This window comes from Canis aureus, chromosome X (assembly GCF_053574225.1).
Source record: "Canis aureus isolate CA01 chromosome X, VMU_Caureus_v.1.0, whole genome shotgun sequence".
Classification (NCBI taxonomy): Eukaryota; Metazoa; Chordata; class Mammalia; order Carnivora; family Canidae; genus Canis; species Canis aureus.
In genome coordinates this window covers 41,019,356-41,033,257 of record NC_135649.1, presented here as the reverse complement: position 1 = coordinate 41,033,257, position 13,902 = coordinate 41,019,356, and positions in this window count along the sequence as shown.

Sequence of the window (13,902 nt, the reverse complement as noted above, 5' to 3'; positions counted from 1 at the left end):
ATATTTTTAAAAAGCATCAGCCTGGGGTCGCCTGAGTGGCTCAATCAGTTAAGCATCTGACTTTTGATTTCAGTTCAGGTCATGATCTCAGGGTTGTGAGATCAAGGCTGAAGTCCAGCTCCATGCTTAGCATGGAAACTGCTTAACATTCTCTCTCTCTCTCTCTCTCTCCATCTGCCCCCACCTCTCTCCCTATTTAAAATAATAATAATAATAATAATAATAATAATAATAATAATAATAAATTTAAAAACAAAAGCATCAACCCATGATGGTTTGGCATCTAAAAAACAGAAATAAAAACTAGTCTTTCGCTGGACTAAATAGCATAATGTTCACAATGACCACTGCAGAAAAGAAATTGGAAGATAGTGAAATTTGAACTTCTTCATGAGGTTTGTGGGAGTTTTTTCTCTCTTTCTTATCAGCTCTCCCCACTTCTCCCTGATAAATTTACCCATTGGTCTGGTGGGTTTTAGGAGAACAATGTATAACACCACTTTTCCTCTTCCTCATTTGAAAGCAACTGAACCCGGAGCACTAGAGTCAGAGAGATCAAAGCATCGATTGCAAAACTTGACTGGGGAATGTAGCTGAGATGTGAGACCCTCAACTGCCTTTCTAATCCCTCTCCTACCCTGGAATTAGGGAGCCTCACCCACCTACCACTGGCTCAGAGGGCAAGCCCAGGCCTTCTCCCACATCTGTCCTTAGTAGATCGCAATAAAGAAGCCATTGAAATGGCAGAGCAGAGCATTCTCAGTTTCTTCTCAAAAATTCATGACTCACATTAAGTTTCTCTTCACTTGGTAGGGCCCAAGGGAGGGTCAAGGAGAGAGATCATGGGTGTCCCTACAAGTATGTTGTACAGTGTACAGTTCCCTCAAGGAAATGTGAGATTAAGGGAAGGGAGGTTCCCCTAACGCATGTGATTACTCCATTTATTTCATTCCCACCTACGAATATCCTACTAAAACATACCAGATCCCATTCTATGAGCTTCCTTGTTCCCCATCACTGAATCAGCTCTCAAAAGTCTATCTCCACCAGACAAATCTGGAGAGAGTGGTAGTAATTCCTCATGCAGGCTTCCTTGCTCAGATCCCTGGTAAATGACCTTCCCTTCTTATTTGCCCTCGGTGAAAAATGTGTAATTGATTAAATTATTGTAAGTTAGGGACACTTGGGTGGATCAGTGGTTGAGTATCTGCCTTTGGCTCAGGTCACGATCCAGGGGTCCTGTGATCAAGTCCGGCATCAGGGTCCCTGCAGGGAGCCTGCTTCTCCCTCTGCATATGTCTCTGCCTTTCTCTGTGTGTCTCTCATGAATGAAATCTTTTAAAAAAATAAATTATTGTAAGTCATCAATTTTTTCAAGTTCTGATGTTGTTGACTGTAATCTTGCCATGGAATGATGCACATCTTAATACAGCCTGCAAGGGCAGGGGATCATGCATGTGCTTACTCATTTGCTACAGCTCAGTGGAACAATAGGCATTTAATGACAGCTTTGATCTTCAGGTTGGTGAGGATGCAGACGGTGGTAAAGATGTCTCTCTGGGCTGTTTGCATTTAAGTCCTTGATCTTGGATGAGAAACCAGTTTCCCCACTTTTACTCTGGTTTTCTGGTCATACCTGATCTGAAACTTCTCTCCCAGAATATGGGTTCTCAGTCAAATACTATGCTTCTCTCTCTCTCTCTCTCTTTAAATTTATTTTTTGTATATTTTTTATTGGAGTTCGATTTGCCAACATATAGCACAACACCCAGTGCTCATCCCGTCAAGTGCCCCCCTCAGTGCCCGTCATCCAGTCCAAATACTCTTCAACAACATGTTCACATTAGGGAAATTAGATCCTCTCATATAATATGTGACTTGACTTTTTGAAATTACATTCTTCTATGGAGCAGTTTTGTGTTTTTTTTGTTTTGTTTTTTTTTTTTTTTTTACAGAGTGATTCTTAATGCATTTCTATCCTGGGATACTCCTACGTGGCCATCACAATTCTGATGTAGTCAGTTTTGTCTTCCTTTCCTGCTATCCTTGTCACTGATCCTCCCTCTAGGTGCCTAGAGCACATCCTGGGGCACTTTCCAGAGCTGCCCTCCTGACATCCTTCTCAGGCCTGCCCTCTCTGCCTACATTCTGGGCCTTTCCATCCCACTTTTTTGTTAGTCCTCTTTGCCAGGTCATGTGCCTTTGGAACTCTTTCTCCAAAGAAATAACATTAACGGTGGAAATGTAAATGAAGGCAGACCACTAGGGGTACATCTGGGAAGCAGAGAGGCTTTTAATTATCCTTCTGATCACAGCGTGTAGATGGCTGCCTACATGTACGGCCTGGTCTATATATTAATATAAGTACATATTATATTTTAAGAGATGAGCTATATACTTGCATATATGAATATTATGCAAACATAAGTACATGTTTGTGCAAACCCTTCATTGGGACATCAATAAAACATCTTGCTCTCCTGGTACCTCTAGTTTCTGGCAGTAAGGAAAGTGTATCTATTTGATCTCATAAAATTAATTACTACTTTCTTTAAAAAAAAATAAGGTGGATATAAACTTAATTAAATGATTAACTGAATCTCTGAATCTGGGTGCTATAAAATTGACCAGCCTGGACCATACTCACCACCATCTACCACTTAAACAACTTGGAAAGCCCTTCAAGCATCTGTTGAACTCGAATCTGATTGGTTTTAGAGCAGACTTCTCTAAATGACTCCTCAACACAACATGGCTTCCTTCATCCTTAATTAGGTTCCTGGTCCTAAGACCAGCTTGGCACCTCAAGATATGGGGTCGGGTGTCCCGAACCCACATTTCCAGCCCTGGATGGATGTGGCCTTGTAACATTTGCTATTACTTCCTTTGTATTCTGTTTATATCTATAACTCATAGAACATAGGGAAACTTGTAATAAGCAAAAGAGACTCCTGGCTGCCTCCAGTGGAAACTAGCCATTGTTTGGAGCAGATTCTTTGAGTTATTTGTGTTCAATCTTTCATTTTCTTTGAGCTATTTAAAAACTCTGCAAGCTGTAGATAACTGGTAGCAATGAAAAATAGTTCTTGTTCATAGACGTGCAAATAAATTCTGTCCGGTGGCAGTTCAATTGACTTCCTTTTTCCTCCCTCCATGGAAAAAAAAAGCCAGCTTGTCATCTATTTTTAAATGCAACATTTCCTTAATCCATATAAATGTGTGCATTTTTTACTCCTCCTTTGGACTGGTTGTTAGCATTGACCAGTTCTTTTGTTGATAATGAGTTAAATAAAAATAATTCATGAGAAACAAGGAGAGAGAGCCAGAGATATAGGCAGAAGGAGAAGCAGGCTCCCTGCAGGGAGCCTGGTGTGGGACTCCATCCCAGGACTCCAGGATCATGACCTGAGCCAAAGGCAGACACTCAACCACTGAGCCACCCAGGTGCCCTGAGTTAAATAAAATCTTTACACATATACATTTTATATCTATAGGAGAGTCACGATTAACAGGTATAAGCTCCTTGCAGGCAGAGGCTCTGCTGGAGCTGGAGTAGCAAGTAGTTAAGTGTGTTCCACTTACTGGCTCTAGACCTTGGGCAAGTTACATACCACTGTGCATCAGGATATACCTATGTGCTGGAATATGAATGCCTTCTCTGTCTACCCTAGGGGCTTGCCACAAGGACAAAATGAGTCTATACGTGGAAAAGATTTGTAGAAACTAGAAAGTGTTAGAGGTTGAGTCTTCACCTTTTTCCCTTTCTGCCAGAGTAAATGTCCACACTTTAAATATTTTTTTAAATTTTTATTTACTTATGATAGTCACACACAGACAGAGAGAATGGCAGAGACACAGGCAGAGGGAGAAGCAGGCTCCATGCACCGGGAGCCCAACGTGGGATTCGATCCCGGGTCTCCAGGATCGTGCTCTGGGCCAAAGGCAGGCGCTAAACCGCTGCGCCACCCAGGGATCCCAAATGTCCACACTTTAAGACTCAGAATGGCGCAGCCCAGGTGGCTCAGCGGTTTAGTGCCGCCTTCAGCCCGGGGCAATCCTGGGGACCCGGAGTCAAGTCCCACGCCAGGCTCCCTGCATGTAGCCTGCTTCTCCTTCTGCCTGTGTCTCTGCCTCTCTCTCTCTTTCTGTGTCTCTCATGGATAAGTAAAAAAAAATCTTAAAAAAAAAAGACTCAGAATGATTCTGGGGCACCTGGGTGGCTCAGTCAGTTAAGCTTCTGCCTCTTGCTCAGATCCTGGGATCAAGCCCCGCTTTGGGCTCCCTGCTCAGCGAGGAGCCTGCTTCTCCTTCTCCCCCACCTCCAGCTCATGCTCTCTCTTGCCATCTCTCCCTCTCAAATAAATAAGATCTTTTTAAAAAAAGACTCAGCATGATTCCTACTTCTACCATATGAAGGCTTCTTTGCCTGCTTTAGCCACTCTGTTAGCTTTCTCTAAATTCATAATGTAGTTATATGAGCACTATCATATCAATCATTATTTATTCCCCCTCTATGATTTCATGTGTGTTAATTTCATCTCCTTAGATACATTGCCAGTTTCTTCAGGGCCAGGGCAGTGTCCAATGTCTTCAACTTGCTTTGCATTCCCTATTGCATCTAACAGTGTTAGGTCCCTGATAGGATAGATTCTTTGGTTGAAATGGAATATCATTTTGATGTAGACATAGTACCTACTTGCAAATGGTATGCACTCAAGTGGAGATTATGATGAGGTTGAAGATGATTAGTATAATCACCATCAGTCTAAAATTTGTACGGTAGAAAAGATGATTCAGGAATATTCTGTTTTCAAAAAAGAAAGCAGAATGCGAAGAATAGTGCATTTCAATTGAACTGCATTATTGCAAACCTTTTACATAATAACCCACTTGAGACTTATAACAACCCTACTAGATCGGTACTGTTATTATCTCTTATTTTACAAATGAGGAAATTAAGACAAAGAGAGATTAAATAACTTGCCCCAAGTCAACCCAGCTGGTGAGTAAAGACTGGTTCCAGAGTCTGGGCTATTCACTATCCTAAGAAGAAAATTGAAATACGAAAGAGTTTTCTGGGGGAGTGAGTTTCACATTATTTTTATATGATAGCCTTTTTGATGGTCAAAACAAAGAATTACAACAAGAAGGCAAAAAAATAAGGAGTATAGAAGGATGTTAGCAAGGAAGAGAGAACAGTAATGATAATTGTCAGGACACCTTGAGAATATGTGAACTTGGGTGGGCAAGTCATTGGACTTCTTAGTAAGGTTATTGTGGATATCACATAAGACAATTTATATCAAGTACATAGAGCAGTGCCTAGCACATTGGAAGCCCTCAATAAATGGTTTTGTTACTAGTTTTTAATTAATATTATCTATTATTATTATTAACCACAGTAGATAGAAGAAGCTTATCTTATTATTGTCAGGTCTGGCATCTTACCCTACTTGTAAGTTAACGAATCAACTTTGTATAGGTTCATGGATGCTGGCAAAAGACATGAGACTACAGATTGAGGGATAAAAGAGTTTTACTCAGGTTGCCTGGGTGGCTTATCTGCCTTTGGCTCAGGTCATGATCCTGGAGTATAGAGATCGAACCACACATCAGGCTACTTGCACATCAGGCTCCCCACTCTATGGAGAGCCTGCTTCTCCCTTTCCATCTGCCCCTCCCCCTAGCACATGCTCTCTCTCACTCTCACTCCCAAACAAATGAATAAAATATTTTAAAAAAATAGTTTTATTCACAGCACAGAAAACAATGTGAGCATCTGCATATTTGCATTGGTTCTCTTTGCCCTCAATCCCCACAGGGATGACATGTGGAAGCCCAGTTAGATGCTGAGCACTCGGTTGGATTGCATCCTTGTTGAGGAACATTGAGCTTTGGGAATTCATAGCTTTTTTAAAAGGATTTTTAAGATTTATTTAATTCTTTGAGAGAGAGGGCAAGGGGAGAAGCAGAGAGAGAGGGCAGGGGGAGAAGCAGAGAGAGAGAGAATCTCCAGCAGACTCCCTGCTGAGTGCAGAATCTGAGGAGGGGCTCAGTCCCAGGACCCTAAGATCATGACCTAAGCCAAAATCAAGAGTTGGATGCTCAACTGACTAAGCCACCCAGGGACCCCAATTCATAGCTTTTATAGTAAGCAGTAAGCATCTTGCTCTTTGTCCAAGAAGAGATGTTGCCTCATCTCTCAGGGGTGGGTACTGGAAACACAACTCTGAGAAACAGTCCAGGTAAAGAGTGGTCAGGGCTTTGCAGTATTGGCCTATCCAGTGAGAGCATGCAGGGTACACTCAACGACCATGGCAGTTGCTTCTTGAAACAATCATCATCATCATCACCATCATCTGCTTCATTATCATCATTAATTGCTATTATGAATCAGGGTGAGGGAAGATGACTTCTTATTTATTCCCCGTTTATATCAGCATGTGTTTCATATCAGACCTTCTCACTCAAGATGCTGAATCTGGTCTTTTGAGAGATCAAACAATGACTCAAATAAAAAAAAAAATTCTGTCCTTCTCTTAACACTTTCAATTTCCTTTCCATGACTGCATACTTAGGCTCCTCTCTCATGAATAAATAAATAAAATCTTAAAAAACAACAACAACAAACCTCTCTTGTTGCATTTATATTCTGAAAATATCAACTACATAAAAAGAGAAGGAAAGACCTACGGTTGATAATTAGCTGAATTGTAATGGTTCAGAGAAAAAAAACAAGATAGTGCTTTTAAGATCCAAGGAAATCTTTATTTTTTAAGTTTTTATTTTATTTTTATTTTTAAAGATTTTATTTATTCATCAGAGTCACAGAAAGAGAGTCAGAGACACAGGCAGAGGAAGAAGTAGGCTCCTCACAGGGAACCCAATATGGGACTCGACCCTGGACCCTGGGATCACACCTTAAGCCGAAAGTAGATGCTCAACCACTGAGCCACCTAGGCGTCCCTAATTTTTTTTTTATCTTCAGTAGGCTCTGTGCCCAGCCAGTGTGGAGCCCAACATGGGGCTTTAACTCATGACCCTGGGATCTACACCTGAGCTGAGATCAAGATCTGGTTGCTTAACTGACTGAGCCATCCAGGCGCCCCACCACCACCACCTCCCACCCAAGGGAATGTATTTTAAAAAGTGGACATCCATAGCATTCAGGTTTGCTTCCTAGACTTCTTCAAATTTCAGAACTGGGCATTTCCAAAAGGGACAACTGGTAGGGTTACTTGGGTAGTTCCTGCCTATTGGAATAAATTGATAGAGTTGGTCCCCTGGTTCTCCTACCCATCATTTTGGGTTCAAAAGAAAAACAGTTTGGTTTTCCTTTAATATCCAGATTGAGCCTGTTGTAAGCAGAGGCCAACCCCATTCAAAAGGAAATATGTTACTAATGCTGGTTGCCAGTGGCTGGGGGGAGGCAGAAAAAGGCGAGTTGCTATTTAATAAGTATATAGTTGCAGTTTTGCAACATGAAAAAGTTCTGAAGATCCATTGCATAACACTGTGAATATACTTAACACTACAAAATCGTACACTTAAAAATGGTTAAGATGGTAAATTTTGTCATGGGTCCTCTTACCACTGTTAAAAATAAAAGTAATTAATTAAAAAATACATAGACTTGGAGCGCCTGGGTGGCTCAGTCTGTTGAGCATCTGATTCTTGATTTCAGCTCAAGTCATGATCTCAGGGTCCTAAGATTGAGCCCCACATGGGGCTCTGAGCTCAGCAGAGTCTGCTTGAGATTCTCTCTTTCCCTCTCCCTCTGCCTCTCCTCCATTCACATGTGTGCTCTCTCTCCCCACCCCAAATAAATAAATAAATCTTTAAAAAAATACATAGTCTAATGTGAATGATTAGGAGCCCCAGTCTCAGGCACCAAAAGCCTCTTCCTAATTGCTAACTTTATTACCTAACAACACACCTATCCTCCAATTAGAGTTCCTCTTTCAAGTGAAAACATTTTCATTTTTTTAAAGATTTATTTATTTATTTATTTATTTATTTATTTATTTATTTATGATAGACATAGAGAGAGAGAGGCAGAGACACAGGAGGAGGGAGAAGCAGGCTCCATGCCGGGAGCCCGACATGGGACTCGATCCCGGGACTCCAGGATCGTGCCCTGGGCCAAATGCAGGCGCCAAACCACTGAGTCACCCAGGGATCCCCCGTGAAAACATTTTCTAGATAAGGTAACCATGTAAAGTGCATACAGATTTGCAGGGGGTTAATGGGATCGTCAAATAACTATTAATGGGAATTAGCTTATTAAAAATATATAGGTGAGAAATTATGACATAATGCTAGATAGTATTTGTGGGAGAGGATGAACCTAGCAAATTTGGAAGCATGAGGTACCTAAGAGTACAGACACAGGGAAGGGTGAATGAGGTGGGAGTCTCAAATAGGAGGCAAGGCCATCAGTATGAATGCTGAAAGAAGGTAGGTGCATGCTTACCATGCAATTTTCCTACTGCACAATGCAAGCCAGAGTGGTCCTATATCAGGACTGAGAACATGGATGCTGACAATATCAAGGACCAAGACAAAAGTCATAGATTAGAGAACAGGAGCCAAGTCTATATGCTCAAGAAAGCTAGATACATAAACGGGTCATGTCTGGTGAATATCCCAGTAACAGATGGTTACGGCAAAGTTGGAAGTCTAGAACCAGGTCAAGATATGAAAGGTTTGCAGAGCCAGACTCTGGTTGCCAAAATGAGATACTCAGAGAAGAATGCAGGCTTAGGAAAGTATAAAATTAGAATAGAGAGCAGTTCAGAACATCACTGGCCAGAATGGACGTGGAACTCAGGCAAAGTATGCCACAAGGGATAGAAACCAGTTTAGAAGTTTAGGTGTCAAATATTAGAACAGAGGCAAAAAGTCCTGGCAACAGATAAAAGGGGTGAATGAGGGTTTGACGCCAATCCAGTTTGTCTGAGACTAGGAACTTAATATCGTTCCTGTTAAGGCAACGATATTAAGTTCTGGAAAACTTCAATTTCCAATTCTGGAAAACTTCATCAAGGCCCTATAGGTGAGAGTTGCTATTTGGGTTTCCCTGGATGAGATATTGGTGTACAGGCAAGACAAAGCAGTTTTTGGCAGGAAGCTTCTGGCACTTTGGTGCACAAGGAACTTGGAAAGGAAGATGATTCTAAGAACATATGCTTTTCTTTGTATATTTTTTTTATTGGAGTTCGATTTGCCAACATATAGCATAGCACCCAGTACTCATTCCGTCAAGTGCCCCCCTTAGTGCCTGTCACCCAGTCACCCCAACCCCCTGCCCACCTCCCCTTCCACTACCCTTTGTTCATTTCCCAGAGTTAGGAGTCTTCTCATGTTCTGTCACCCTCTCTGATATTTCCCACTCATTTTCTCTCCTTTCCCCTTTATTCCCTTTCACTGTTTTTTATATTCCCCAAATGAATGAGGCCATATAATGTTTGTCCTTCTCCAATTGACTTACTTCCCTCAGCATAATACCCTCCAGTTCCATCCACGTTGAAGCAAATGGTGGGTATTTGTCATTTCTAATGGCTGAGTAATATTCCATTGTATACATAAACCACATCTTCTTTATCCATTCATCTTTCGGTGGACACCGAGGCTCCTTCCACAGTTTGGCTATTGTGGACATTGCTGCTATAAACATTTGGGTGAAGGTGCCCTGCCGTTTCACTGCATCTGTATCTTTGGGGTAAATCCCCAGAATATATGCTTTTAATTATTTACCTTTCATTGATTCTTAGACCAAGATGTTGTTTACTTGGTGCTCTTAGTAAACACGTATCCCTCCTTTTTTGCTGTCCTTCCCCCACTTATTCAGCATTTCCCATCAGTGCCTGGATATTCCAAAACAAGAGCCCAAATGCAGTCCTATGTCTGTCTTGGGCATTCTATGAGAAAAGTTTTTATAACTGCATTAATAAGCTGATAATTGTTGTATAAAACTTTTCTACTCAGTGTAGAGTGCTGTCAAAAATGTACAAGAGAGAGGTGCTTGTGCCTTGGTGGCACAAGTGGTTAAGCGTCTGACTCTTGGTTTTGGCTCAGGTCATGATCTCAGGGTCTTGAGATCCAGCCACACATCAGGCTCCATGCTGAGTGGGAAGTCTGCTGGAGAGTCTCTCCCTCTCCCTCTGCCCCTCCTACTTGTGTTGTCTCTCCCTCAAGTAAATACATCCATTAAAAAAAGTCCAAAAGTGATTTAGGAACGATTATTACTTCCAAGTAGTGTATATTTAAAATTTATATTGAGCTTTAAAGATAGTAGGAGGCAATGAGATGACCTGCTTGACTGGATCATTTAGATCCCAACTGCAGACACAGCTTCATCTCAGTTTCAGAGATCAATGATGTTGGTCAAAGAGACTTAAGGAGCCCTAGGCCAGTATCTCTGGTGTCTTAGCAATAAGCTAACGGTGGTGTTAGTCTATATAGGATCCCCTTCTCCTGTGAGATGGGGGCTGGACAAGGTATAGGACCAATTAGGTTACTTTGATGGAACCAAAGCACAGCACAATGTCTCTGTACTTATAGTACAGTTTGAAAATCCTGACAACACAGCCAGGCTTTTCAGGTGTCCTGGAGGGGTGCCATGAACCAAAGGCAGGGCAGTATATATAGCAACATTCCAGTAAATTCAAGAAAGTATGAGCACTCATGTCTGGAATCAGACTAAGGCAAAGCAAAACAAAATAAATGCAAACAATGACAATAAACTAAGAAGGAAAGGATAGTTGAGTCAATGAAGTCAAACACAAAGAGAAATCCTAGAGACAAGGGGAGTGCAGAGGCCTCCTACCTTTTTAGATCCAATCACAGCACAGGCTTAAGGAGATTGGTATATAAGGTTTATGCGATGTGACTTGAGTAGAAGGAAGAGTGTGACTTCCTGGCACTCAGATTTTGATAATTAGACTCTCACCTTGTTTCTTTTAATTTGGTCTTCATCTTGTTCCCTTATTTCTACATACCTTATTTAGTCATCTCAGAATCCTAACTCCTCTAGAACTGTGCTCCTATCATCTCTGTCTGTGTCATCTCTGGTTGAACTTCAATCACCTCTGTTTCTGAGTACTCACATACATCCTGGTGTTTTGGTAATAGCCAAATGCTTCTATCAGTGAGCTCTTCCAGACTACTTGGGCATATACCTATAGTCCCTCCTATTGAGATCCTCGTGATGCCATTGACCTGTTTACCTATGGCCTACTGTTAGACTTGGCCGGTATGCTTTTACACTGGTCGAGATGTCCTCTTGTTGCACAATAAATGCTTATTGAATTTAACTTCCTGGAAACTTCTCAGATTACCTGCCCTGCTCCAGTAGGTCTGGCCCTCCCTGGTGAGGTTGTGAGGTTGCCAGGTGTTTGATTTTGACAAAGTTGGTCTCGCTTTTGAGCTTGTTGTCTGGTAAAAAAAAATATCAGACATAGGACTATCCTTTTGTTTCAGTTAAATAAATTGTATCATTATGTTACAGCAGAACTTGTATACACCTAATACAAGGTAGAAATTGTTATAGGCACAAGTAATACATCATGTTCTTTCAAAATTAGGGCCTTGGAGATTTATTCATCTAGTATTTTTTGCAGGTACCATTGGGCAACCCTATCTAGGTTATTCTTCCTCCCACCACAATGTACAGTGTGAGATAATGCAGAAGAAAAATATTACTCAGCTTGTACTTAGAAAGTAAGTTTAATGATAGGAACATCATGAACATCAACAAAGATGTATAGAGTATCTATTTTAATGATTCAAGCACACCTTTAAAGTAACTGCAATGATTGCTGGTATCTCTACTTTTTAAAGGAAGGAAAAATGATTCTGTCTATAGCTTCATTAGATGGCTTTCTTTAGAGATATAGATTAATGATTATGATGATAGATAGATAGATAATAGATAGATAGATAGCATCAAAATAAGCACAGAGTGGGGCACCTCACTGCCTTTGTTGGTGAGCATGTAACTCTTGATCTCAGGGTTGTGAGTTCAAGCCTCACATTGGGTGTGGAGCCTACTTAAAAATAAAAAAATAAAAAAAAAAGCACAGACATGGTTACCGAAATAAAATAGGAGACTTCTGCTTCCTGGAAGATAGAATAGATTTAGTTTTCCCAATTTCTCTGACTAAGTACAACTAAACTCCCTGGATATTAGATATAAATCAAACATTAGAGGACTCTGAAAGGTCCAGAGATGAAAACAGACCAGATGGAAACTTTAGTTCCCAAGGGATGACACAGTGGTGATGGTGATTTTCCTTTTGCCTCATATATTCTCGCCTTGGGCTAAAGAAGTCGGCAACCCAGAAACACCAACTAGTATAGAAGAAAAATGTCCAAGCAGTTAAGTCTGTCTCTTTAGCCAAAGGATCAGGAAAGGAGCAGCCTAGATAGACAGAAAATTTGTAGACAATACCATGCTATTTCAGCCAAACACCACAGAAAAAAAAACTTGACCCTCATCCCCAGTGATGACAGCAAAGTTTGACTATTAGCCCTAGACTTACCTCCTCACCAGGTTGTAATGAGGAACCTCAACATCCCAGCCTAGGTCATGTCATAGAATGCCAAAGAGGGAGCCCAAACTTTCATCACAGTTGACAAGTAATGGCCCCTCCTCCAAACTCCATTGTATCAGTGGAGACTATTGTGGGGATCCAGAACTTCCACACTTAGATGGCAGTAACAAGGAGCCCCCCCTTCAGATGTCAACAGAAGACAAATGGAGAAACTGGACATCTACTTCTACCTGAAAGTAATGAAGTAGCCATACCCCTTGGTCTACTAGACGGATGTCAGAGAAAACCAGCAAAAAAAGAAGGTCTAAAGAAGGTGTGGGTATACCTGGCTGGCTCAGTTAGTGGAGCATACGGCTCTTAATCTCAGGGTCATGAGTTTAAGCCCCAAGTTGTTTGCAGAGAACACTTAAAAAATAAAATCTTAAAAAAAAGGCAAATGAATATTTTCTAAACAGGTAATGATAAAAGAAGGAATTTTAGAATGTCAAAGGAAGAACACAGTAAGCACAAATAATATGGGTGAATACAATAGGTTTTATTTTTCCTTTTGAGTTTTCTGAATTATACATAATAGTTAAATTACTATGTTGTCTGACATAATTCTAAATGTATATACAGGAAGTCTTTAAGACAATTATATTATAAATGTTGGAAGATAAAGAAACATAAAAGGTAAAATTTCTATATTACACTCAGACTAGTAAAATAACAACCCTAGTAGACCGTGATAAGTTGTGTATATGTAAGACCTAGACCAACTGCTAAAATATATATACAAAGATATATACTATAAAACACTACAGGTAATCAAAATGGAATTATTTTTTCTTTAAATATTTATTTATTTATTTATTTGAGAGAGAGAGAGAAAGAGAGAGAGTACATGAGCAGGGGGGAGGGACAAAGGGAGAGGAAGAAGCAGGTTCTCTGTGGAGCAGGACCCCGCTGCAGGGCTCAATCTCAGGAGCCTGGGATCATGACCCAAGCCAAAGGCAGACACTTAACCAACTGAGCCACCCAGGTGCCCCTCAAAATGGAATTCTAATAAACATTCAAGTAATCCACAAGAAGAAAAGAAAACAGAAAAATTGAAAATAAAGAGAATAAAGAAAACAATACAAACAAACTAAAATAGTTTACTTAAGCCATATTGTATCAATAATTAAATGTAAGGTGTCTGAATACACCAATTAAGGCATAGATGAGCAGAGTGAATGAAAAATATGACAATATACTATCTAAAAAGAAACTTACCTCAAATATTCTTACATGGGCAAATTGAAAGTAAAGGATGGAAAAAGTGCATTATTCAAACATTAATCAGCAGAAAATAAAGATTACCATATTA